This window comes from Sinocyclocheilus grahami, unplaced genomic scaffold (genome assembly GCF_001515645.1).
Source record: "Sinocyclocheilus grahami isolate Dianchi unplaced genomic scaffold, SAMN03320097.WGS_v1.1 scaffold279.1, whole genome shotgun sequence".
Taxonomy (NCBI): domain Eukaryota; kingdom Metazoa; phylum Chordata; class Actinopteri; order Cypriniformes; family Cyprinidae; genus Sinocyclocheilus; species Sinocyclocheilus grahami.
The window spans coordinates 1,372,151-1,398,308 of record NW_015505458.1 but is presented as its reverse complement, the minus strand read 5'-3'; the positions used below and the strand labels follow the sequence as shown (position 1 = coordinate 1,398,308).

General features: G+C 37.4%; 1 protein-coding gene across 6 annotated transcripts in view; it reads right to left on the bottom strand.

The window, feature by feature from the left end:
* tenm2a (teneurin transmembrane protein 2a) overlaps positions 1 to 26,158 on the bottom strand; it is a 309,718-nt gene that overhangs the window by 279,941 nt on the left and 3,619 nt on the right. Inside the window, exon 1 of one of the 6 annotated variants that reach the window (XM_016291961.1) lies at positions 19,282 to 19,457. The exons of the other annotated variants lie outside the window; for them this stretch is intronic. The gene's annotated coding sequence lies outside the window, so the exon portion shown is untranslated. Of the gene's footprint in view, positions 1 to 19,281; positions 19,458 to 26,158 lie in introns of those variants that run through there. 6 annotated transcript variants of the gene reach the window in all.

Sequence of the window (26,158 nt, the reverse complement as noted above, 5' to 3'; positions counted from 1 at the left end):
TGAGGGAAATATTATACAGAAGCATCTTTGCTGCTTATCTGTGTGAGGTAGAACACTTATCACTGCAGTAAGTGATGCTGGTTTGATGAGACATGTTCTTGTACTGTGCTCATGGGCCTCGGGGCACACAGAAAAACAGACTGTCTAACAGCTTCCTGTTTATGGTTGGGAACATCCTTGTGGCTGTAAGATGCATTACATCTCCTAATCTAAACGTGGTGCAGATGTAGTATTTATTGACTCTAAAACCACACAAGAAGCAAAGAAGGGCTAAACCAACTCAAGTCAAGAGTGCGAAGAAATTGATAGATTTGAGTCCGTATCAATTTCAGTTAGAATTACAACTTAAATTTCTACTGTAAAGCCGTTTTCCAGTGTGTTGATGTTTACTTACCTCAATGGACTGAATAGAAGACGTGTTTACCAGCCCGAACTTTTCTGGGAAGCTGTTTTGAACTCCTGAAATGAAATACAAATGGACTTTTGTTTTCGGCCTGATTTTGTTCGAAATGATGTTACACCATTTCATTCTTTGATTTTGCTTGAAGTATATCATTTGTTTTTTAAAGGTCGATACAATGTGAGCTTGAAGTTTAAAGACATCACAGAATGGCATTCGCATTCATAATTTAACTTTAGTACTTATAACTGGACATATTCATTTGAAAATAGTGACAAGACTTGAATTAAATAGTGACATGACTTGATTTTACCCAGAATTTAAGATTCAAGATCAAAACATGTTGGTCTATGATATTATGGAGCACTGCTGGGATGATGCAATTTTGTAGGCCTGGAGCTGGCATGGTTCCCTCAATAAAAAGCCAATAGGATTTTTCCATTGGCTTTTGGATTAGTAATCTTCACAAAGGAACACATATGAATTCATTTTGAAACCTAAATAACATTTCCAAGATTAAAAAGATAAAGTTAGGCTATAAACAAAATAAACAAATTCCACCATGGATGCAAAGCTTAATTGTCACCACCAGCTTCTGACAAATATTTAATATTTAAATATCCTTATTTAAAATTTACAGGTTGGAAAGTTTGAGTTAAAATAGTTGCCAGGTTCTGAGGTGACATTTGACATTTGTTTGTTTATGGAATATTGTACGAAAACATGTGCACTGGCATGAGGGTAGGACAATAATTCAACCCCTCTAGCAACTTGCCACTCACATGAGATCGAAAAAATAGCAAACGACAACAATATTCTAATCTAATCACTTCACAGTGGACAAAATTAAGTTCCGCTCTACATTTTTTCTTGTTTTAGAAGCCACTTCAACTTGGATATACTGTATGTTGCAATAGGGAAGAAAAGTTTTATTACAACTTATTACAGTTTTGTTCTATTACAAATTCCTCTTCATGCCATCTTTAATGTCCCTGTCAACCTAGTTCTATATAGAAACATAGGGCCCTATTTTAACGATCTAAGTGCATGGTCTAAAGCGCAAGGCGCAGGTGCACTTAGGGCATGTCCAAATCCACTTTTGCTAGTTTAACGACGGGAAAAGCGGTCGGCGCATGGTCTAAAAGTGTTGCCCCTTTTCTCTTAATGAGTAATGGGTGTGTTTTGGGCATAACGTGCAATAAACCAATCAGAGTCTCATCTCGCATTCCCTTTAAGAGCCAGTTGCGCTCGCACCATGGCGGATTCGCTATTTACACTGCGGAATTTGCAAGCTGCAAAGAGCTGCTCGTGCATGAGTAAATAGGTAGCCTAATTCTGATACATTCAATGACTATCCATTATGACATGTAGGCATTTTTATGTAGCCTACACAATAATAATCTTTTACATTGTAATCCTTTAATTTTTTATATTTGGCATGTTTGTGTGCTGCTGCCCTATGTGTGTAATAAGCAGAGTGTACGCGCGTTGTGGACCCACCTATAGGCGCATATTACTAACACACTCTTTAAATAACAAAAACAATACTGCACCATTGACTTTAGACCAGGTTTTAGTTGGTCAATGGCGCAGTCTATTTCAGTTGCCTCAAAATAGCAACGTGTCAACAATGCACCTGAACACACCTTGTTTTCAGACCAGCACACCCATGGGCGCACAAATGGGAGCAAATGCATTTGCTATTTAAACAACGTGGTGCAGGATGTGAAAATGATAACTGCGTCGGGCTGAAACTAGCAAAAAACACTTGCGTTGCGCCGAGTGTTTGATAGGGCCCATAGTCCCATTTCACAACTTGTTAACCACCTCCTTTTTCAAAACTTGTAAAAACTCCAAAAGTCTCGAGTGGGGTTTTTGTTTTTTGCCATAGAATAAAATATGCAAACATCTTGAGCTTGTGTTAACTACAGACATTTACAAAAACCCATTGACTTCGGGACAGTAAAAAAAAAAAACTTTCAAAAATGCTAATGCTAAACTTCCAGGTTTTAGGACTCATTCTTGCAGCACTCTATTGGGTAATATATTTTATCTCCAAATTATTTCCATCAAAGTAATTTAGAGCGTTAGAGCCATTATTTTAATTTATAATATTTATTTTTTTAATGGATGTTTTGCCTGTAAACAGACGGGACAGCAGATAAATACTAAGGAGAAGTTAGTGCAAGATCAGAAAATGACCCACGATGGATTCAAAATTCAGTTGCCCACACACAAGTAAAACAAAGCGACGTGGGGGAGCATATGCATTACCCAGCAGGCCACATCTATGACAAAACAAACATTTTTTTGATTGATTGATGAATAGTGCTCGACAAGACCAGGGACATTTATTATTGTTAGCAAAGGGGTCGATTTTGATTTCATGTTGTCAAAATAATGAAGGACTGTTTGAAAAACCCACAAAATCACTCTTTTTGTTTTTCCTCCAAAATGCAAATTTGTCTCAATTTGTCATTCCATATGTGTAGACTGACCCGTTCATGAATCGTACATGCAAACAGAATCAAACTAACCGTGACAGACATCAACAGAGCCGAGTGATTCAGTCTGTGATCTCACGTCAACCCAGAGACCTCACAGTCCATTACCTATAGAAACAGTGATCAAAACCTCTCCGCTGCTTGTGTATCTACATTCATAGAGCCGGTTCCCAAAGGTAGCGAAAGCTGCGGTGCTGAAGATTGGCTAGTGTAGGCTCTTTAATGTCTGCAATACTAACAAGGCTGGCTCGCAGCTACACAAAGCAAGCGTCTCCATTGCTTTGCCGGGGACCTGGCGGCACCAGGGGTCAGACAACCCACACTTCCTCTAATTGGGTTGATGGAGAGTGAGAACTGCCACAGGGTGCAGGCTGTAAATAAAAGACATGCCACTGAGAGGAGGAGAGATCGACAGTTTACTGTATGCTAATGCACTTTTTTCCATTTATACCACTCACGCTCTCTTCCTCTCTGCCCTCCGAAGAATTATTTAACCTGAAAACGTTCATAATTCATAGAACATCAAAACACGTCTGCAAGTATGACATTTATGGAGAGTTTGTCAATATCTCTCCTCACCCCTGGAAAACCGATGTTAAGCAGCCTTTTGACTCTGTTTAATTAAAAAGGCTGATTCGGATCATTTTGCCTTGTCAGTCAACTCCTGTTTTAAACGTGCTGTGACTTTTCGGGCAGTGTGCAAATTAGCATACAGAGTTTTAACCCGCAGTAAAAGGCCATGTCACTGATGTTTGTTGAGCGGAGTGCTGAACTTCCCTCGTGGAATGACTGATATGATATTCACGCTCGACTGGAGCTCTGAGTTACTAACGGGTCTAAGTTTGCCTTGGCTCATTTTCATCGCAAGAGATGTTGCCGGTAACCTTCAGCCAACGGACTACCTGATGAGTCCTAAACCTGACAGCATGTCCGTGTGTCGCTCAACGCTTTGCAAAAAAAAAACAAGAAGCTGCCACTTGACTAAAGGCGGCAGATATTCTCCATCAGTGCTGCACCAGCAGTCGTGCTTATATTTTATAATCTGCAGTCCATTTCCTGACCCAATGTGCTTGATGGCATTCACAGAAGAGTCAAACTATAGGGAATGAAAGCATTCTGGTGAGTCACAGTCAAGACACATAGACACCCACTCTCTCTCTTGCACCTCAGGCTGCGGCAGAGAAAAAACAGCCTAAGAGCTTTTTCTGCAACATCTTCCCCCCCGTAACCAACAAGAGAACAGTCAAGAGTAAAAAAAATAAAAATACCACAGCAAGCCTCTGAATAAACACTTCTATTAGTTCTCCAGGCTTTCAAACGCTTCTCCCCAAATACAGCATAGAGAGCTGCAGGGGTTTGTCATCTTAGGAGAAGGAGGAGGGGATGAGCGGTCCAAAACAAGATGATCAGGGACAGGGGAAGTACAGAGAGAAAGCGAGAAAGTGTAGGGGAAAATATTGACTTTATTGTATCAACTTCTGTTTTCCCACCTAAAGGGCCAATGGGCATTTCTAGCAAGATAGTGATCAAAGCCAGGTGACTAAAGCTTCCGGATGTCACCTTCTGCTACCTAGAAAGACGTTATGAGTTATTATTAGGCTCTGAAAAGAAATTTCATATAGATGGCTATTAAGCTGTATTTAATAACAGAGTGAGAGATAAATTCTCACATCAGACAACTCAATATAACACACTCTGAGTGCAATGGGGAAAAAAAGAAAGTTGCAAATAATATGTTCTACTATACTACTTCAAAAATTACGTTTATTCAACACATTACTTAATATCTATTTGTAATTAATTGTGAAATGTATTATAAATGTTTGAATGAAAATGGATTCTATGCCAAATTTTTAAATGTATATACACACACTAATGTTCAAAAGTTTGGAGCAGACAAGATTCAATGTTGAAAACAGTTGCTTAACATTTTTGTGTAAACCAGGACACTTTTTTTGAGGATCAATAGAAAAGTTTAAAAGAACAGCATTTTTAAAAAATATATATGTTTATTTATTTGTAAAATTCTAAAAGTCTTTACTGTCACTTTTAATCAAATGATTGCATCCCTGATTAACAAAAGCATTAATTTATTTCAAATAATATTATTAAAATGTATTATTAATCTTTAGAAAGAAAGAAAGAAAGAAAGAAAGAAAGAAAGAGAGAAAGAAAGAAAGGAAGATAAGTCACAAAGAGTGGGTGTGCTGTGACTCACAAGAAAGAAAGAAAGAAAGAAAGAAAGAAAGAAAGAAAGAAAGAAAGAAAGAAAGAAAGAAAGAAAGAAAGAAAGAAAGAAAGAAAGAAAGAAAGAAAGAAAGAAAGAAAGAAAGAGAAGAAAGAAAGAAGGTTGATAAGTCACAAAGAGTGGGTGTGCACACATAATGTGACTCACATACACACACATGCGTGCGCGCTCACTCCAGACCATATTAAAATAGCTGTCAGTCTGCAGGCCCTCTCCATACTCCTACTGCAGGTAAATTAATAAAGCTCCTCACTCTGCCTTCTGTTTGAGGAGGAACACCATTAAGACCAATCCCTTAAATTGGCAATTTAAACAAGGTGTGAAATAACATGAGACTACTGGAACTTCCTGATTGCTATGACAACCCAGGTTCATTTCTGCTTCTCTGAAGATAATCCAATCACCAAATCAGCCCTCAAAGCACCTACAGGCATCATGGAGGGAAAAATGGAGATGTGCAGCTGCTTACCTTAAACAATACAAACTGGGGCATGAGAAATCAGAATAATTCTCAAGCTATTTTCTTTTTTACTCACTTAAAGGGATAGTTCACCTAAAAATTAAAGTTCTGTCATCTTTTACTCACCCTCATGTCATTCCAAACCTGAATGACGTCCTTTCTTCTGCGGAACATAAAAGGAGATATTTTGATATCGTTTTTATTTTATTTTTCAAAGTCAATAGCCACCAAAACTGTTTGATTACCAAAATTCTTCAAAAGATATGCTTTTGTGTTCTGCAGAATAAAGTAAGTCATACATGTGAGGGAGAAAGAAAAAAAAAAGAAAGAAAGAAAAACGAGGGAAAGTAAATGATGACAGAACTTTAATATTATTTTAAAAATCCATTTTTTTTCCTCCCGAATCTTTAGTTCGGCCCACTTTTTGTTTCCTATTTGGTTCTTAAAAAAATACAAGTTTTTTGATGTTATACTATACATAATTTATAACAATATACTATGGTTTTATTGATACAAATTCCTGCTCTTATTGTGCATTAGTACATGTTATTCCAAATAAATAAAACGTTTGCCTTCACAATCTGTAATCAAAGTGAAATATACATCATAGACATTTTTTTTCCCCCTTTTTCTGCATTTCTCTCATACTGCAGAGCACCAGTATGCAGATGATTTTCTAATAAACTAATAAAGTTTTATGTGTAAAATAAAAAGGATCTTGGATGCCTACAGGCTGTGAAATCCTGGCGGTACATTTATATTTAAATGTGTATCATCAAGCCAAACTTTTTTACAAGACACACTTGTAGGTCCACACTAATTGTGCGATTACATCTCTAGACATCAGTTAAAGTTGAGGGTGTCATATATCCCAGCATAACCTGAGAGCATACTCAGCTCGCTGTGGATGGAGAGAGATGATAAAAGGTCTAAAAAGCAGCTCATCAGAGAATGGAGAGAGGAAGAGTGAAGACGCTGGGGACGTGTTAGCAGCGGCGGGATAAAAAAAACAGACACTCTCCGCTGAATGATAATGTTATAACACCAGGCTAGATAAAACCCCAACCAGAAGTGAATTAAGCAGCCCTGCACCTGCAATCCACAGTCCTAATAGATATTGATGGAGTCAGTCAGTTAAACAGTGAAACAATTAGACCGCTCCCTTCGCCAACCCTCACCCCTCGACTTCAGACAATTACAGAAGCGCCAGGGCGGTGTAGCCCTTAGCAGAGTCTACATCGCAGAGCCCATCTCTCTCAGGGCCCCAGAGCAACTACCCCTCTTGCTGAGGCTCAAACAGACAGATTGGAGCTCATTATACCTGCAGCGGGGAATAGCGCCCCTGCCTGAGGGACTTCATCTTGCCTATGCAATAGATTAGGGGTCTGTTGCAAGCTAGGAACGTAAAGCATGCTTGTGCTCTTGCATTAGGATGAGTGAGAGGACGTTCGTGTGAAGGATAACAATAGTAAATGGGGCACGCGGAACAAGAAAGGTCAGGCCATGACTGTATAAATGTATGAGCCATGAACTCAACATGACACTGAAAGAAAAAAGGGAAAGAGAGAAGAGAAAAGGAGTTTTGTGAGCCGAGCAGGCAGGAGAAGTTGGGTCACGGAAACCCACACGGAATCCGCACACTCATTTCACGTTTTCTGTGCTGATTGTGGATGAAGGTCTGAGGAATTCTGTTTGAATATTTGGATTTGGTTTGTATCTTGTTGAAAGATCTATCTGGTAGCTGAGTCAAGATTTACTAAACACGGCAAATTAGTGTTAGAGCGCAATTCCATAAAAGCATAGATGGGACTGGGAGGGGAAAATTCTGCGGGTGATTTATAAACAATGTGAACATTAAAGAACACAAACGCAGCCAGATCATTTCCTTAATGACCAGCGCAATCTGCCAAGAGCTGCGCAAATTACCGCCTGCTTTAAGACTTGCATTTTTTGGGCATTAAATAATGGCGCAAATACATGTAATTTGACGAGCACAAATGTTAGTAAATCACATTGCGTGATTCATTTCAATACTCTCCTACCATAAATTTTGCATCTGAAAGGGCAACTCCTATAAATGCTTATTCAATAAGGTCAGGTGCAAAAATAACTGTGTCCACGCTTTTTTCAAGCAATCTGCCAAGAGCTGCGCAAATTACCGCCTGCTTTAAGACTTGCATTTTTTGGGCATTAAATAATGGCGCAAATACATGTAATTTGACGAGCACAAATGTTAGTAAATCACATTGCGTGATTCATTTCAATACTCTCCTACCATAAATTTTGCATCTGAAAGGGAAACTCCTATAAATGCTTATTCAATAAGGTCAGGTGCAAAAATAACTGTGTCCACGCTTTTTTCAGCGCAAATTCCTCACTGTGCGTTCTTTAGTAAATCTTGAAAGTACTATTTTAACGCCAAAAGACTGTTGGCGCTGGCACAAGCTGTTAGTAAATCTGGCCCTAACAACGGAAGACATTACGTTTAAAAAAATAGTTAAAATATATATTATATTTAATAATATACACTAATGTTAAAACATTATTGTTTTTGTTATTGGAACAACTGGGTGAGTAAATGATGACAGAGTTTAAATTTTTGGTTGAACTATCCCTTTAAACACTTTACATTGGCATGACCAGCTGGAAGCTAGTTTGTTTTCAGAAGCTAATGACTAGCTTGGACCATTTAAAATCCAGCTCAAAATCAGCTACGATGTTCCAAAATACAGCTAGCAATTTAAGCTGGATTGTACAGAAAGGCCTAGCTGTTGTGTGAATACAAAAACATCCCGCGCACACATACACATACATCCAGGAGGAGATCAGTGTGTCCTGAGGAAATCACCCCTCCCCGATGCACTGTATCCCAGTGGTCTGGCTGCTTTTCTCTCTGATGTTTATACTCTGGTGACCCAAAGCCCCAGAGAGAGCCTGACCTCAGTCAGCACATCTAATCCTGTGGGATAAACAAAAAAAACACACTGCTTTATTCATAAGCCCCACACTTACACACCACACAAGTTCTTCATAATTGATGACACCGCTCGCAACACTGCCAACCTCCCCTGTAATGAGACTGTATGTCAGATCCACCTCGTTCTCTCAAATTCAGAACAATACCACATATATTCCAGCCTGCCTGCTTCAACACCAGCAAACATGGCCCAATTTAACTTGTTTTTGCCTTAATACGGCCTCTTAAAACAACCATTTCCATTCTTCTCTTAGACAACAACTCCCACCTGAAGACAGCCATCACCTTCTGAGGCAATCATGGTGCATTTTGCTGAACACTTGAGAGAGTAATGAGCAGAGATTCACGGAGACACCTTTACTTATTCATAGTCAGTAAAGGTACTCTTAGCTTTAAAAGCTCAGCGCCGCTGTCAGGTGTCTCGTCCCTGAAGGAGGACCTCCTGTGCTGCTGTAACAATACGGACACACACCTAACGGCCTTGTTAATGCAAGGAAAGGCATTAGTAACAACCTTCAACGACTCCAGAGAGCCACTGACCTTCACAGAAGCCCCTCCATATTCATACAGCTGCAAGATCTGACTCACGCCATGCACATACACAAACACACACAACCACCTGATGTTGATCTTATGTCGGATGTGTGTATACATGATTCATTCATTGATTAGTTGCTTGGTCAAATGGACAGCCTTTCTCCAAGCCGGTTTTCATTCTACACGTTTATTAATGACCACTCACAACTGAAAGGGCTCGATACATATATGTAAACGCATAAAAAGCACAAAATATATGTGGCCATTAATGTTTAAATGAAGTAGACCATCTGGGGAAGACTGTTCCTGTCTCGTTGATTATTTAAAAAGGATTCAACCTCTACTCTGAAGTGCCTTCGGAGAATTATATGGGTCAATGACAAATAAGAAAGGGGAAAATATTTTCTAAAAAAAAAAAAAAAAAATTTTTTAAAGTGCAGTCTTTGTCATTTTCGAGAAAATATTTATTGTAACAACTAAAAATGTCATGTGGCGTGTCCATCAATTAAAAGCAAAGACACTTTATACATGTGAGAGCACACATTGTAATATTTTTCCTGCATATATACATTATTAGTAGTACTATTAATATTAAAATATTTTTAGCAAAGGCAAAGACATATTCATACACTTTATACATGTGACTGCACTTATTGTAATATTATTAATTATTTCATTATGCATTCTATTTAATAATAATAATAATAATACACACACACACATATATGATAATAATAATAATATTAATAATAACAACAATTATAATAATATTGTTGTTGTTGTTGGTGGTTATATTATATTATATCAAATTAGTATACACACACACACACTCCTTGTTAAAAAAAAAATTCTGGATGTAATAATTATATTTTATTTATTTAAAACAACAAGAACAAAAATTAGCAACATAACATTGAAGTACATGATAGAAGCCTTAATGACATGTACTGTATTAAATTAAAGTACTAGATACATAACCTGAGAAGGCCTTGTTTTTAAATTCTGCCCTATATACCTGTAGCTAATGAGGCTTTGTCTTCATGAGGTGCAGTTTGATTGACACATTCCCCATCTTTAAAGGTTCTCCTATTTTTAAGTCTTCACATGGATAGGGGAGAGCAGTTAATTTGAAATACTTCATTTGAGGCATATTCAGGGAATCAGTTCACCACCATCCACTAAATCATCATTTTAATCAGCAAGAAGCCTTTTCAGCACACCCCGGATGGCACATCCTACCCAGCAGAGCACTAGTCTCTCCACGTGTGGAACAAACGGCACACACGGACCTGACAAGATCCCGGCAGTTGAAGATTGGATCCTTAACCCTTTGGGAAGCAGGCGTGCCATTGTTATGCAGAGAAATGAGGGAAACGGGAAAATGAGACGGCTTAACAAAGCACCACTATGCAGTCAAAATGAGGTTTATTTGACAGGTCTCAGTGCTGTCGAGAATTCAGAGACTTCCGAGCGAAGACCCACGGGATGTTTCCCTGCTTGCTATGGGTGACGTGAAATCACAGGGGTCCCTGTTCAATAGGTTTATTCAGTCCAAACAGCACACACACATGCCAGACACGTAACCGCTGATGCACGCTAGCTAGCTTTTCTCACCTCCTGCATGCCGCATGCACAGTGGGCAGAGACAAGCAGCGGCCAATGTGAAATATTCCCAAAACACACATCGTCCTGTCAGAGCTGATGACATTCCACTGCTCTTTAATAGTGCGCCGTCTACGCTGAGAGACTAATACACACTAATGTACAGAAACAAAGGCCATTCATCCAGACAGATAATCTTCTGATCCAATTGAAGGAAAAGCAACAGAAAAAGTGAGAGCATACTTTGCTCAAATGAAACACACTCGACTTAAGCGAGTACCATGCTGTTCACTGAGGCCCCTGTGTGGAAATTAAATTGCAGCTCATCTGGGGAATGAATAAACAGACGAATTCAGAGGTTTAACGTCTATTCAGAGATTTGGTTTTAATAAAGGCATTACGGTATGTAGACGCTTTAATCCTACAATCACATCAGTTACATACTGTAGTCCACTATGAAAGGGACTGGTAAAGAATCACCCACATTCATACACAATAACAGAGATGAACACAAACTCCTAGAAGTGGGTTATAAAGAGCTATATTTAATGCTATAAAAAATCAATACCAAATGTACTTACAACATTCAATCCTCAAAGTGAATAACAGATTTTCTTTTGCTGTAACCAACACCTTTTTTTTCACTATCTTTTTTTCCATCTCTTTTAGTTCATCTTGGTTTCTAAACCTGAAAAACATCAAGTAGATGAATGTCCATCTCTCATGGACATTGATTGCCATTGGTCATTTATCAAAGGCTTAATAAAAGATTAACTAAAGTCTACATTCATAGCGGTTCTGCTAATTAGCTGGTAATATGAGATCAATACAGCCAAGCTAATGTATGCATACGAAAAGATGTAACAAGATTATGCCTACGAGGGTAAATAGATAGTTTGTGTTTGTTGTGGTGAAACAGCAACCAGTCATTTTAATTTAGTAAATTTGTTAATCACTTTAATTTCCTCTTTTGGTTAATTTCTGGCTTAGTGTTGGGCAGGTGATCGATTACACATTCCTTCAAGGGATATCGTTTAGATCCCACAATTAGCAAATAAGATGCTTAACTATATTTAATCTATGAACAGATTAGGTTGAATGTGAAATCAATAATTTAAATCTAAAAAACAATTACATATTCCACAATAATAATAATAATTATTATTATTATTACTATTTTAAGTCTTTGAGATTTTAGCATGAACTAAACAAATGTGGCACTCTAGCATGTAAAAACCAACGTCTTATTGCTAAGCACCTACAATACAATCCAGTTTAGCCAGACATTAATTGTGCTGATGCACTGTGATTATTTAAGTAAACATGCATCCTTTCTATGCAAATTAGGCTTATTATAGATTGCATCTCATTCATTAGTGAAATCCCTCCAATGTGTTTCAGTGGTCAGAGGTTCCAGATGGAGATCTGAGCAAATGCAGCTATAAGCCAAAGTCTTTCTCAGTGGAGATTAATGCACACAGATCCACCTGTTGAACCGCTACTCATGCTGTACTCTTCCAATTTAAAGCCTCGCAAACATGTTCAGTAGTAGCTAATATAAACGCATAAGCATCAGACACAATCTCAGCATTTAAGCACAAGCTTGAAAGATCTTGGTAAAATGCTCTAGTGTTTAATGATCCCCAAGATCTATAAACAAGCTTTAAACTATTGACAGTTTTAAATTTGCACTGCATCAAGTCTGAGCAGTGTGGTTCAGAGTTCCATCAATTATACAGTATTATTCTTTACAGAGTCTGTCTCATTCAAACAACTTACTGCAACTCTAAGACATATTTTATTTAAACACAGATACTAAAGCTTGAGTCAACTACAGTGTGCCGAAGGAGACCTTGAGAGACTCAGCACAAATCTGTAGCATTGAAATCGCTCTATGTGCACCATCATGTGAATGGACTATAATTACACATTCTGTTTCAGATGAACTGTCAAAAACTCTAATCTTGCAAAGTGACTGCAGCCCTGAAAGGTGATGCAGGATTTTTAAATACATCTGTACAGGCTAAATGACCCCATGTGCTGATCTGAATGAAGATTAATTATCATGCAAGGAAACTTTCAATCAACTGGCCCAGCCATCAAGGGCATCATCTCATTCACACTGTAGTTAATGGGCACCCCTAATGCTGCTCCTTCTTAATAGTTCCTGTCTTTCACTTACACAGATGGACTTTGAAATGTTATCTCTGAGATCAGTTTGGACTGCCAGGAAATTAAGTTTGCAATGTTTTAAACCTCCATATTGTGATGCATTTCTAAGGGAAACAGAATATTCAGCTAAAGAGAGTGGAACTTGATTTATTTTTATTTATTTTCCCATTATATTATATTATATTATATTATATTATATTAAGCCTAATATTAATATAAATTATTGATATTTATAGTTACATTTAACTTAATGTAAATTTAATGTAATTTTTATCCCATTCCCCGTCTTTGCCCAAATGACAAAAACCCATAAACTTAAAAATGAATGAAGAATAATTTAATTATATATATATACAGTGGGGCAAAAAAGTATTTAGTCAGCCACCAATTGTGCAAGTTCTCACACTTAAAAAGATGAGAGAGGCCTGTAATTTTCATCATAGGTATATCTCAACTATGAGAGACAAAATGAGAAAAAAAAATCCAGAAAATCACATTGTAGGATTTTTAAAGAATTAATTGGTAAATTCCTCGGTAAAATAAGTATTTGGTCACCTACAACAATTGATGGCTGACTAAATACTTTTTTTCCCCACTGTATATATGAATGAAAAGTAAAATAAATAAAAAATAATATTAATATAAATAAAAATGAATATTTTATTTATTTTTCATCAAATTATCCCGCTTTTTCCATGTACAGCACAATAATGACAAAAGCCAAAAACATATAAACGAACAACTAACTAACTAACCAAACTTACAATTTAATACAAAAAAATATTAATATGTTTCCACGGTCCTAGTGAAAAGAAAAATAAATACAAATTAATAATATAAATATGAATTATATATTTTAATACTTTTTCATCACATTCTCCCTCTTTTGTCCATGTACACTAAAAAATGCTGGTTTAAAATAGGGACAAACCCAGCAATTGGGTTGATGGACATAGAATATTGATTTTAGAGAATTATTTTATTTTATGACTAGAAACTGACAGCAAAGTTACATGAAAGCCATAACACTAGAACAGCTATAGGAAATAAATTGCCAACAATCAATTATAAATTTTAACATCCACTAAACACAAATATATTGCAAAAAAAATCTATTTAAATATAGATATCATATATCTCCACAGAAATTAATACATTAGTAACTATGGTAACTTGGATTTGGTTCTTTGAATTCATGTTCAACAAATGTATTTATTCATTTTTACGTTTTATTTTATTATTATTCATGCTTCCCACTTGAAAGTCGGTATGGGGGAAAAAATATGTTTAAGCAAACCAATAAGCTAGAAATATAGATAAAGAAAAACACTGTTCTATCAGGAGCTATGGCAAGTTTGTGTGAACTCTACTTGTATATGTATGTGTGGCTGTGTGTGTGTGTTTTTGCCAGAATCTCTCTGCCCCCAAACTGAGTCAGCTGTTAATCTGACAAATCCCTGACCAGTCTTACCACCCACCCATGTTCACAAAACAAGCTCAGCAACATATGCGTGTACAAACCTGCATGTGCGTGTACATTCACATGTGCACTTTTCATTTGTGTATGCTTTACTGTGTCTGTGTCTGTGTCAGTGGACGTGTGTAGAACTTTTAAACTTCATTGTGAGTTTCCCGGCATGACTGGAAGCCGGGGTGCGTGTAATTCTATTGAGAAGCAGCTTCTGAGTACACAGAGAAAAACTTCCTCTCACTGTGGAACCAGACCTAATCTGGCAACTAAGAGACAGGCAGGATTATCAGCGCGTCACTATAAACCTCACCCTGACTTTATTCTGATTAACATTTACAAATAATATAGAACTTAATATACATCTTCATTTGTGCTTCATAATCACACAAGTTTGAAACAAAATGACAGTGTAAATGATTACAGATATTTCAACTCTAATAAGTTAACAAACTTAAAGATTAGGTTAGAAATGTTGTTTACACATACTGACTAACCCTTCCAATTTGATTGCATAGACATCGCATCTTCCGTGCCTAACTGCCTGCTAGCAATGACAAAATTCCATGTGCAAATGTAACTAGCAAAGATATTGCTATTATACTCTTGCATATATAAAGTTAAAGTTCACCCAAAAATGAAAATCCTGTCATTAATGACTCACCCTCATGTCATTCCAAACCTGTAAGACCTTTGTTCATCTTCGGAACACAAATAAAGATATTTTTGATAAAATCCGAGAGCTTTCTGAGCCTGCATAGACAACAACACAACAGAAATGTATTACAGTTTATCAGTTGTTGAATAAAGTCATTATTTTGGTTTTTCTTTGCGCACAAAAAGTATTATCATAGTTTCATAACATTAAGGATGAACCATGATGTCACATGGACTATTTTAACAATGTCTTTACTACCTTTCTGGGTCTTGAACGTGGTAGTTCAGTTGCTGTCTACGGAGGGTCAGACAGCTCTCAGATTTCATTAAAAATATCTTAATTTGTGTTCCGAAGATGAAAGAAGGTCTTACAGGTTTGGAACAACATGCGGATGAGTAATTAATGACAGAATTTTTATTTTTGGGGTGAACAACAAAACAAAGCAACATACAGCATATATATTCTCAAGGTTTTGCAGCCCATCCATGACGTAACCTCAGACTCTACACTTCTACCAGAATGTTAACTCAAAACTGCAAAATAACAGAAACACCTTATACATAACAGAAGCGCAAAAACACACAAAATCACACTTAACTTTAACATTTACTCTCCTTCTACAGTCTAACTCAAAGCATGCTGGGAACTGGAAATCTGCTGCTACTAATTCAGTTCAGGTTCAGCTTAATATAATCAGTTACTGTGTTTTCTATTAAGTACAATGAACTTTCAGTCATATTTGAGTGTTCAGTCACATTTTGCTGTTTGGTTTTACAGTGTAAACTATCCCTTTAAAAAAACAGGTTACTTACTTCCTGGGCATACTACATGAGCCAGCTGAACAACTGATGACGAAAAATGGGAATGGGAATGGAACGCTAACACTCAATGGAAAGTTAATCAATCTACATACAGGATATGAGAAATGTAACACTGAAAAGCATCCTCCAAGCACATTCACAGCCACATACAAAATTCCTACAAAATTGCAATGCGTGTGGCGTTAATGTGAGCGTTTGGGAAAATGTGTGAATTTGTCATTAGGTGGTTATTCAGTTAATGTGGTGTATTTGTAATGCAGATCAGCTGTCGCTATAAGGTGAGCTCGCAGGAGGGAATAAACACCGGAGAGTCGACCCGACTGTCACAGCCAGTGTTAAAACACAATTAACAAAGATGTGCATTAAGAATTCCTCCAGTCTGATTCTGTGCAGATTAGCAGTGATTCATAATTCATTAACCTTGGGTGACTTTACACTATAGATAAATGTTTAATTTCAGTTCAGCGGCGCAACGGGAAGGTCAGCTGCGTGATGTGTCGCGACATCACTTCCTCCAGGAGTCCAGGTCAACATTGACACTTCATTTTGTGGCTCCTCTTGAAAAAAAAAAAAAAGGCAGCTCATCTGAAGTGCTCTTTTCACACACTACAGCGCAGAGTAAAACCTGTCACTGTCACTCCATTCAGAGCCAAACCAACAGATAAACAAGCCAATAGCATGACAATTTACATCAATATGAGGGCCAACACAGAGAGCAGGAGGAGAAAGAGAGAGAGACGACTCATGTATGCAGAAAAGGAGAGACAGAGATTGGGCTTGGTGTCGTGCAAGTCTGCGAGGTAAAAACGTGAGGGGCTTCTGAGGGGTAATAGATCAATACGCACACTGAAGCCAGTCTGGGTCCCTACGGCTGAGACGGATCGTTCTCACACACACATCGAGAGGTGAGCCCAGGGCAAGCCAGTGGACTCATCAAACACAAAGACCTATTTCATGTGCAATCTATAGGCCAGCTGGAATGACCTGTCGGCTAAGAGACACAAAGTACTTAAAAAAGCACCCTTGTCAGCAAATATCAAAATCGATCGGCATGTAAATTCAATAGGAACCTCACAGAAGTGGCTGTTTTGTGTGCAAATGACTAGCTGTTGCTTCAAATGGAGTCTGCAGGCCCATTGCTCGTAATATTCTATCTACACATGCAAATAGAGCGCAGTTCTGCCCCTCAATACCGTGCCACATAAACACAACGTGATTGGACAATGAGAAGCGCATGCAAGTGCCAAAACAAGCTTAAGGCTTGCCAGCACACTCACACAGTTACATACTGACCCAATAACTGAAGACTTAAGACAAATTAGCACCTGCCTATTTAATTACAGCTCCGGCTTAATTAAACTCCCAAGGATTAAACACTGCTAACTGGCAGAGGCAAAAATATTACAAATACACACATGCGTGCATAGCATCGTGTTGCAAATCCATTGTAGCCTTACTGCACGCTATTACATCATACATGTTTTTATGTCAGGGTGATGCAATATCAAAGCTAAAGTGTTTTTTTGTCGATTTACCTTTCATCCGCTTTCTGTAAACACCAAATATGAATAGTGCAGCCGTAGGGTGGATCAGATTATAATCAGCCGAGACATTTAATCTATTCTTTACCCGACACAGCGATCGAGCCTGGTTACACTGATATGACAGAGTTTGGGTACTGGACGAGATTATTCCCATGGTTCTCCCAGATCCCTGAATTTACTAATGGAGTCAGGCTTGTTGGATGGAGAGGTAGAAGAGAGACTTAAGCACAACCGTGGATTAAAAAAAATATATATATATAATCCTGTAAAATAAGGAAAGAGGATTCGCCGGAATCACGACACTGCGCTCACTGTGATTTCAAGTGAATTTTAACATGTGAGCGAGTGATTGTCTTACAGTGAATGCAAATGGGAAGTTGACATGACAAGTCAGGCTGTATTAGCAGTGTGTTGCTATATTTAATTTAAACCACAGTTTTATTTCTTGTATAATAAATAGTTATACATGCAGTTTTTATTACCTCATTATTATCCGATTGACTACATGGAACAAATGCACTTTTAAAAATGAATGTGTCTATTTACAGTTCTACTTTAATCTTAAGTATATAAATTGTTAGTAAAAAGTAATTTTATCTCAACTTTATATGATGAGACAGCTTTATGAAGTAAATCATAAATATTGTGAATTTGTATTAGAATCTTGACCACCTCAAAAAAAGAAACGTCTCAACCAATGGCGTTTGATTTGATTGTTTGAAAATATTTATTTATTTATTTTTATTCATTCATTCATTCATTGCATTGAAATATAAAGGATTTAAATAAAGTTGATTGCTCAAAAATGCAAATTTTAATTTAATATATTTTGATATAATGCAACATTTACTATCTGCCCACAGCCCTCAATCATGTTTTTCACAAATGTTGACACTTTATAATAAACATTTGGGGCACCTATGATGTAAAACATCATACTGAATTTGTAATTTGCCTTTTTATTGATTATGACAAGACAAGGAAAGAGGAACAGGATTGGAATACAACATCCAGCCAGATTTGAACCACAGTCTCTCGCCCAAGTGCTATGGCTCAATGTTTCTAGCCTGCACACACTAACTGCTGGGCCACATCACAGACAATAAGCTACACTTTTGAGCTCAATCTATATATGCCAAGCTCATTCACCAAATATTTAACAGTGTTTTTCCCCAAGAGGACAGATGATATCACAATCTAAAAACCAATGACTTAGAAACAGGGAGAAAAAAAAAACTATTTACCTGCTCTGTCATCAGTAGTAATAGAAGCATTCAAATTCAACAACGCATCTCTGACTCATCTCTGTGCTCTTTACCTTTTCTGCACCAAAAATCAAACGGCAGCACACTTCCATATCAATATTTTACTGCCCGCTTAATGTGAATTTAATGATAGCAATCTCCTATTTAACGTCAGTGTGTTCTGTAATGGAAGGCTCTCAGTGGGAGAGAGTCTGAGAATCATACGGTAAGACGCAGGAGCGGCGCTGGGGCGATGCAGCCGGAGATACTGTGAACCCGCGTGTGTTCTGTAATGGAAGGCTCTCAGTGGGAGAGAGTCTGAGAATCATACAGTAAGACGCAGGAGCGGCGCTGGGGCGATGCAGCCGGAGATACTGTGAACCCGGCAAAGTAATCACACGGTACAAGAGTAAATCAGCCACAACATTTAGAAGTCTGCAGCATGTGAACAAAGCCCAGGAGGTAGTTAAGACTGGTTCTTAATGAGCTAATTAGGTTTGTTTAGGCAGCTTTTACATGCTGCTGGTAATGAGGGGAATGAGAGACAAATGTCTTTGCCAAAGAGGAGAGGATATGGAAAGGGTTGTAAAAAAAAGAGCTGTTCTGAAGACAGTGAGCATCAACAATGGTTGTTTTGAAATCTTACCGTGCATGTTCTTCAAGCCAACGTTTCCAGATCGGTGTTATCAGACCTTTGACGTCAAACCTTGTAATGAAATAATACTGTCCAACTTCTCAGAGAGAAACAGCTTGTTTCCTTGCACTGACCGCAGACTGAGGTTTCATGTCACCTGTGCTCCGATAGCCAGGTTACAACACACACACACACAACCAGCTTAAAACAACACACGCACACCCCACCTGCTGTCTGCTCTCACACTGGTGGCAAAATAAAAAAAAAAGATCACATCTATTAACGCAACAAAATGCATTAGTTCAAAGCGCTTGAGCATTCAGAAAAACACTCATCAGTGACTGTGGCCTTCACCGTCTGATAAAGCACTGCAGCAACAGGACCATCACAAGCCTGTCATGCATAATTAATGAAAGAGATGAGAGCTGTTAGCCACACTCACACACACACACACAAAAGCTGAGATGCCCGGTACCAGCTGAGGGTGGGTAAAATAAGCTAGATGAATGAGATAGGACTGTTTAATCTTAAATAGCTGTACAGATTCTTGTGCATCAAACAGGAAATCTTTTCTTTCATCGGAACCGCTGACTGCCCAATGCCGTCAAAACGCAGACATAAATACAGGTGATTGTGTAGAGCTGACAGTTCAAGGGTGAGTTTTACAAAATGGCAAGGAATGTGATAGTCATATTTCAAAAGTATTTGAAAAATGTGTATAAAGAAAATGAAGCCAGTTTGTGTTAGGATTGTTTGTACAGTGAGATTTCAAAGGGTTAGGGTTGTTCGTAGGCTGATGCGTATAAGAAATAATACTTTTATTCAGCAAGGACACAATAAATTGATCAAAAGGGACATTTGTAATCCAACAAAATATTTATATTTCAAATAAATGCTGAATTTTTTTTCTATTAAACAATCCTGAAAAAATGTGCAGTTTTTTATATAAAATATTAAGCAGCAGAATTGTTTTGATAATTGATAATAATAATAATAATAAAATTGATATTTTGACATTGATAATAATAATAAAATGTTTTATGAGCAGAAAATCAGCATATTAGAATGATTTCTGAAGGATCATGTGACACTGAAGACTGGAGTAATGATGCTGAAAATTCCTCTTTGCACAGGAATAAATTATATTTTGAAATATATTAAAATAGAAAACAATTATTTAAATTGTAATAATAATTCATATTTATTTATTTGTTTGTTTGTTTGTTTGTTTGTTTGATGATGATGATGATGAGAAACTGTAACCATGGAGAGCACATTACTTTAAATCAGCATATTAGAATGATTTCTGAAGGATCATGTGACACTGTAGACTGGAGTAATGATGCTGAAAATTCCTCTTTGCACAGGAATAAATTATATTTTGAAATATATTAAAATAGAAAACAATTATTTAAATTGTAATAATAGTTCATATTTATTTATTTGTTTGTTTGTTTGTTTGTTTGATGATGATGATGATGAGAAACTGTAGCCATGGAGAGCACATTACATTTTTTTTTTTAAAAGGACCCCAAATTAACCCCAAACTTTTGAATTGTACTGTAAATTATAACTAGACATTAAGTATATATCAGTATAAGTAAATACATGAATCACAATGCAATAAATAAATAAATCACAATGCAATAAATAAATAAATAAACAAACAGATTTTATTTTATTCTTGAAAATATTCTTTTTTTTTTTTTGGTGAAGTATAATCCGGCCATTTTTTTTTTTTGTAATTCATCCTCAAAGGGAAGCATGCAGAAGGTCGCTGAAAAGCTGAAAGCATTTGTCTGAACTAGCAGTGCTTTCCATTTCTCTACAACATCCCTTTAGTCTTCTCTACAGAACATAACACAAATGCTTTTAGCACCTATAATCAATAGAAGAAACTGTTTCACTATCGCTTATGTGTGCCACAAATAGTTTAAAAGTGAAAGGTGGTGGAAGGGTTTAGACAGGTACCCTACAAGTGGTATACACACACAGACACATATAGCCACAAACAAAGACAGAGGCACACCTACAGAAGGTCATCACATACAAAATGTGTCCAGGTACGATCTTTCTCCTCTAACTCCCAGGAAATGACTGCATACATGCACGAGAGAGTACGTGTGTGTTTTGTGTTTGGGGAGAGTGTGTCCAGAGGTTAAACTTGTACTCCTGAAAGTGTTCCCAGCAGAGATTAATCATTCCGGGCCGGGATGCATCATCACAGCCATAAAACATTGGGCCTGACCTCTCTCTTGTGATACTAGTGAGGAGCGGTGAGTAGCGAAATTGCTCTCTGTGTGATGGTTGCCACAAATGGTTTGAACATTTCATATCTTTCAAAGTGCATGTATCTCAAGTCAGGTAAATATGGAAATGGCCATTGCATCTCTTTCTTAAAAGCGCTGTAGGCGTTTTGGGATTAAAATGCATCAGATATAAGTGAAATAGGTGTCCGGTGATAATCACATTTTTCTCTGTAACACCTTTAGGCTCTGTAAACAGCAAACACACAGTATGCCAAAAAACAGCCATTCAGAAACGTCTGTTTCGAATCATGGGCGAACCCCAAACGCATTTTTGCCTTGAAAGGCAGTACAGGAACCGGACACCATTCAAAGGGTCATTTGAAACGAAACTGAGCAGTTGGATCTCTTCACAAAGGGCTCTAACACAAGGCCGTTCGCAAAGAGTACAAACAACAGGTCACTTCAAGAAAGCAATTTTGCCGTTTATGATCACATGCACCCTTCATTGTACTCACTTCAAGTGCTTTGCCCTTCTAAGTGAGTAGGGCATATTGATGCTCACTTCTGAATGCAGTTCATCCCTTTTTGCATGTTCAGATTTGCTGACATGTCTTTAGAGGGTGTGGCTGTGTAATTCAGTGGCTAAGTCAGAAAAAAGTTCGTAAAATGTCTCCATTTGCTTACAGCACCTTTAAAATCACAAACGTGTGAACTCTTGTATTGGCACTGACCTAAGCCAAATATCCTGTTTAGCTGCAGATGCTCAAACTGGCGGCGTTCAGGGGGTATTTGGTCTTCTTCTGCTTTACTTCTGCTGCTTGTGTGGTCTTGTCTTGAAAAGCATAAACATCTTTTCAGATCACAGCACATTTAAATGGGATTGAGGCCAATGGGATTATAGACTTACTGTAGTTGTTCTTTTTTTCGGAGGTTTGCTGTTGGTACGTGTTCCCTTGCGTTTTCCAAAATACATTGACTTTGGTCTCATGTGTCAGCGGGTCATTGATGAAGCATTGCTATAGAATATGCATGTGGTCTTTAGCAAGCTAACGGAGAGGGTTTTGTTTTTTTCCAGAGAGCAATTGAGGATTTTTTTCTCTCTGACGAACACAGATGTTATCACCTGCAAGAAGTCTCTACAGACCCTTAGCGGTGACCCCAGGTTTCTGTGTCACCTATTTTAGTATTCTGTTCGTCCCTTTACACTAATCACTGTAGGAGACCCACTGCTAGAGAGCAGAAGCTGAATTTCATCTTTTAAATGGAGGTCTGAGTGTTTGTGCTTTCTTCAGCTCACATCAGAATGAATGTATTTAACAAATGAGTACACATACATGTGATGTTGTAATTACCAGAAATCAGGGAAACTTTGGTTTTCTTTGAGCCCTAACTTTCTGTATACTACTCATTTAGCTGGTTTGTGAGCCGTTTATCTTCAACCAAACTATGAGATACTTATAGATAAACTATCAGTTACATGGTTATGGCTCCAACGCAACTTTTCAACTTTTCGAACTGCTCAAAGATATAAAAGCATTTATGAGAGTTTAAAGTCATCCAAATAAGTTATCATTATTTATTAATTTGCCTTAAAGCGCTACTAATCAGCAAATAGCCATATTTTCTAAAGCGCAGACTTCTTATTTGCATCTTCTTATATTATTCTTTATTCACTATTCCTTTAAACAGAACTGTAAAAAGAAACTCTCTTAAGAATTTAATGAATTAAACATCATGTTAGCTGTAGAAACATCTGAGTTTATTTAATTACTTTTGTCTAGAGTCTCAAGAGATGTTATCTGATCTAAACTCTTAAAAATCCCCTCTCTCCCTATCTGTTGCTCTCAATGCCTCTCAATTTTCCATCTTCATCCTGTTAACATGTACAATCACAGCTTAAAGATATTTGTGATATAATAATAATGCAATTATTTCATTCAATATAGTCACAACTGTATATATGTTATTATATACTGTAAATATATGTTGTCCTTCAAAATTTGGTGGAAGTATTATTTTTTTCCCCAATGAAATTGATTCAGCAATGGTTATGAATTGAGAAATTATAGATCTTTTGACACAAGTCGTCATTGTACTATGAAACCTTACTGTACGTTTCAGAACTCAAAGTAACAATGTTTTTAAATGTGTCAGTATTGCTTTGTTTTTTACAGCTCATTTGATATGTGCTGATTATTTATAGGTTTTTAAGCAAAAAATAGTTGTTTTACTGTGTGTTTGATCAAATAAATGCAACCTTGGTGAGCATTAGAGACTTTTTTCTTTTTTATGGTAAAAACACTCCTGTAAAAAGCAGAATGCAAAGTGATGTACCATCCCTCAAGAATTGCAAATTAAACTAACAATCAGCCAGAACAGCAGGAGCCAAGACAGAAATGAGGGGGAAAAGAGAGAAAGAGAGAGTACTGAATAAGCTTTTAATGACAACATGTTGATAATACAGTACGGACTATGGCTCAATCAGTTTCTGGTAAACGTCTACGGTTAAAGCATGGAAATTTGGATCAGTAACACGAGTGCATAAATTTAGACAGAACAGCATTTGAGTGTCCCCTTGCTTTCACCCCACTGAATAGAAGAGCCAGTGCCAGGAATCGCAGTCGGATGATGGTTTTGGGAAGCTCTGCTGTAACTCAGTACCAATTCAGAGTGCCAGCGGCGAGGTATCAGAGCGGGCAAGACACTGGTGACAGATGTCTAGGGGGCTCTTCCTTTCTGATACAGGCTGAAGATAGCATCCTGGGCCACTGCCAAATCAGCATTGAGTTTACCTTTGCAATAAGACACCATCAATCAGGAACTCCCTCGCTAACGCCTAAAACCCGTTTATAACAAAGAAACACAGACATTCATGAACCAGCTCCCAAAAGTGAAAGACTCCATGAAATGGTTTGACAAGCATAGTTAACTTTTCTGTGCTGACGTATTTCCTGTTATTGAATGTAGAGCACACAGACATGCTACTCAGAGACAGATACATGTACTTTAGTATTATTATAAAGTATATATATTTATTTTTGGTACTTTTCCAAAAATAGAAACATAAACTTCCATTCAAAACTTTAGGTCTGGTATATTCTTTTTTTTTATGTTTTTGAAGAAAACTAGACTGCATTAATTTGATTATTCATTGCTGAAATATTATTAAAATTTAAAAGACCTGTTTTCTATTTTAATATATTTAAAAATCGTATTCATTTCTGTAATGCAAAGCTGAATTTTCAGCATCATTACTCCAGTCTTCTTCAGTGTCACATGATCCTACCGAAATCATTCTAATATGCTGATTTGCTGCTCAAGAAACATTTCTTATTATTATCAATATTGAAAACAGTTGCGCTGCTTATTATTTTTTGTGGAAATTTATATATTTTGTTTTTCAGGATTCTTTGATAAACAGAAAGGTAAAAATAATTTATTTAAAAAATGGAAATGTATTATTAGTGTCTTAACTGACACCTACTGTATGCTCAAAGTATTAATTCTTAAAAAAAAAAATCTGACCCCAAACTTTCAAATTGTAATGTATATAATTCGTACTAATAGCATTCCCATCCTGCTTTGCAGCAATGAGTGCAGGAGAGACTATTCTTGTGCTAAAAGTTGCTTTTAAGCTGCTATGTTGTTGTAAGTCTGTCTGGGTCGTGGATTTGACACCGTCACCTAGTTAACGCTAATCAACAGCAACCTGAGCTGTGCCGTGTTGAGGTAAGCCGCATCTGTCCCAGCCTGACTAGAACTGAAACTATCAGCTGTTAACTCTGTGGTCAGCGTCGGCCTGACCTATCATGAAGAGATAATGAAGAGTGCAGATATAGTTCATCAGCACTCTGATGTTCTCAGCTGTCCGTGTGTAAATGCGGTTTTAGATGCATTAGGGTTATTATACACTCCCACCCAACACTGTAATCTCTTAATCTGCTGAGGACTGGAATCACAGGCTGCATCTGTCAGAGTGCTCGACAGGGGAGAGGCCATACACCTAATGTGTCAACACACCACACATAAGCATTTTGTGACTTCCTGGGAGAAAGCATTTCAAATCTGGCAGTTTATGCCAAATCAACAGCCAAAACACTGACCACAAGCACACCACACATTCATCCATTAGTGCATCTCCATACCTCGGACAAACACTCCATTCCCTGACGCACACCCCATCTATCTGGTCTCATTCCCAGCTCTCCTTCACACGCCACAGACCTGGCTGAAGGACGCAGGACTGGGGAGGGGAGCTTGATAATGATGCAGACACTCCTATAACTGCAAATGGACTTCGCTACATCAGCCGAGCCAATATGTACACACAAACACGTCTACAACAACACACTCACACAAGCGTGAACTAGAGTTTTGCTTAACAATGCTAATTGGTTGAAAAGGGTCAGGCTTATGTTGACAGTAATGAAGACTGATGCTCTGGTGTGTCCTCAAATGTGGGAGACGCCAGTGTGGGTATAAATAAATACTGTCAGCGCTAACCCAGATCTGAAGTTTTGTGTACACACACAAAAAGAGACAGAATATAGTTCATATAACACACATTATAGCAAGCCATTGGAATACAGTAAAATTACAACAGATTAACCATTTAAAAAAAAAGTGTCTACACAATTCAA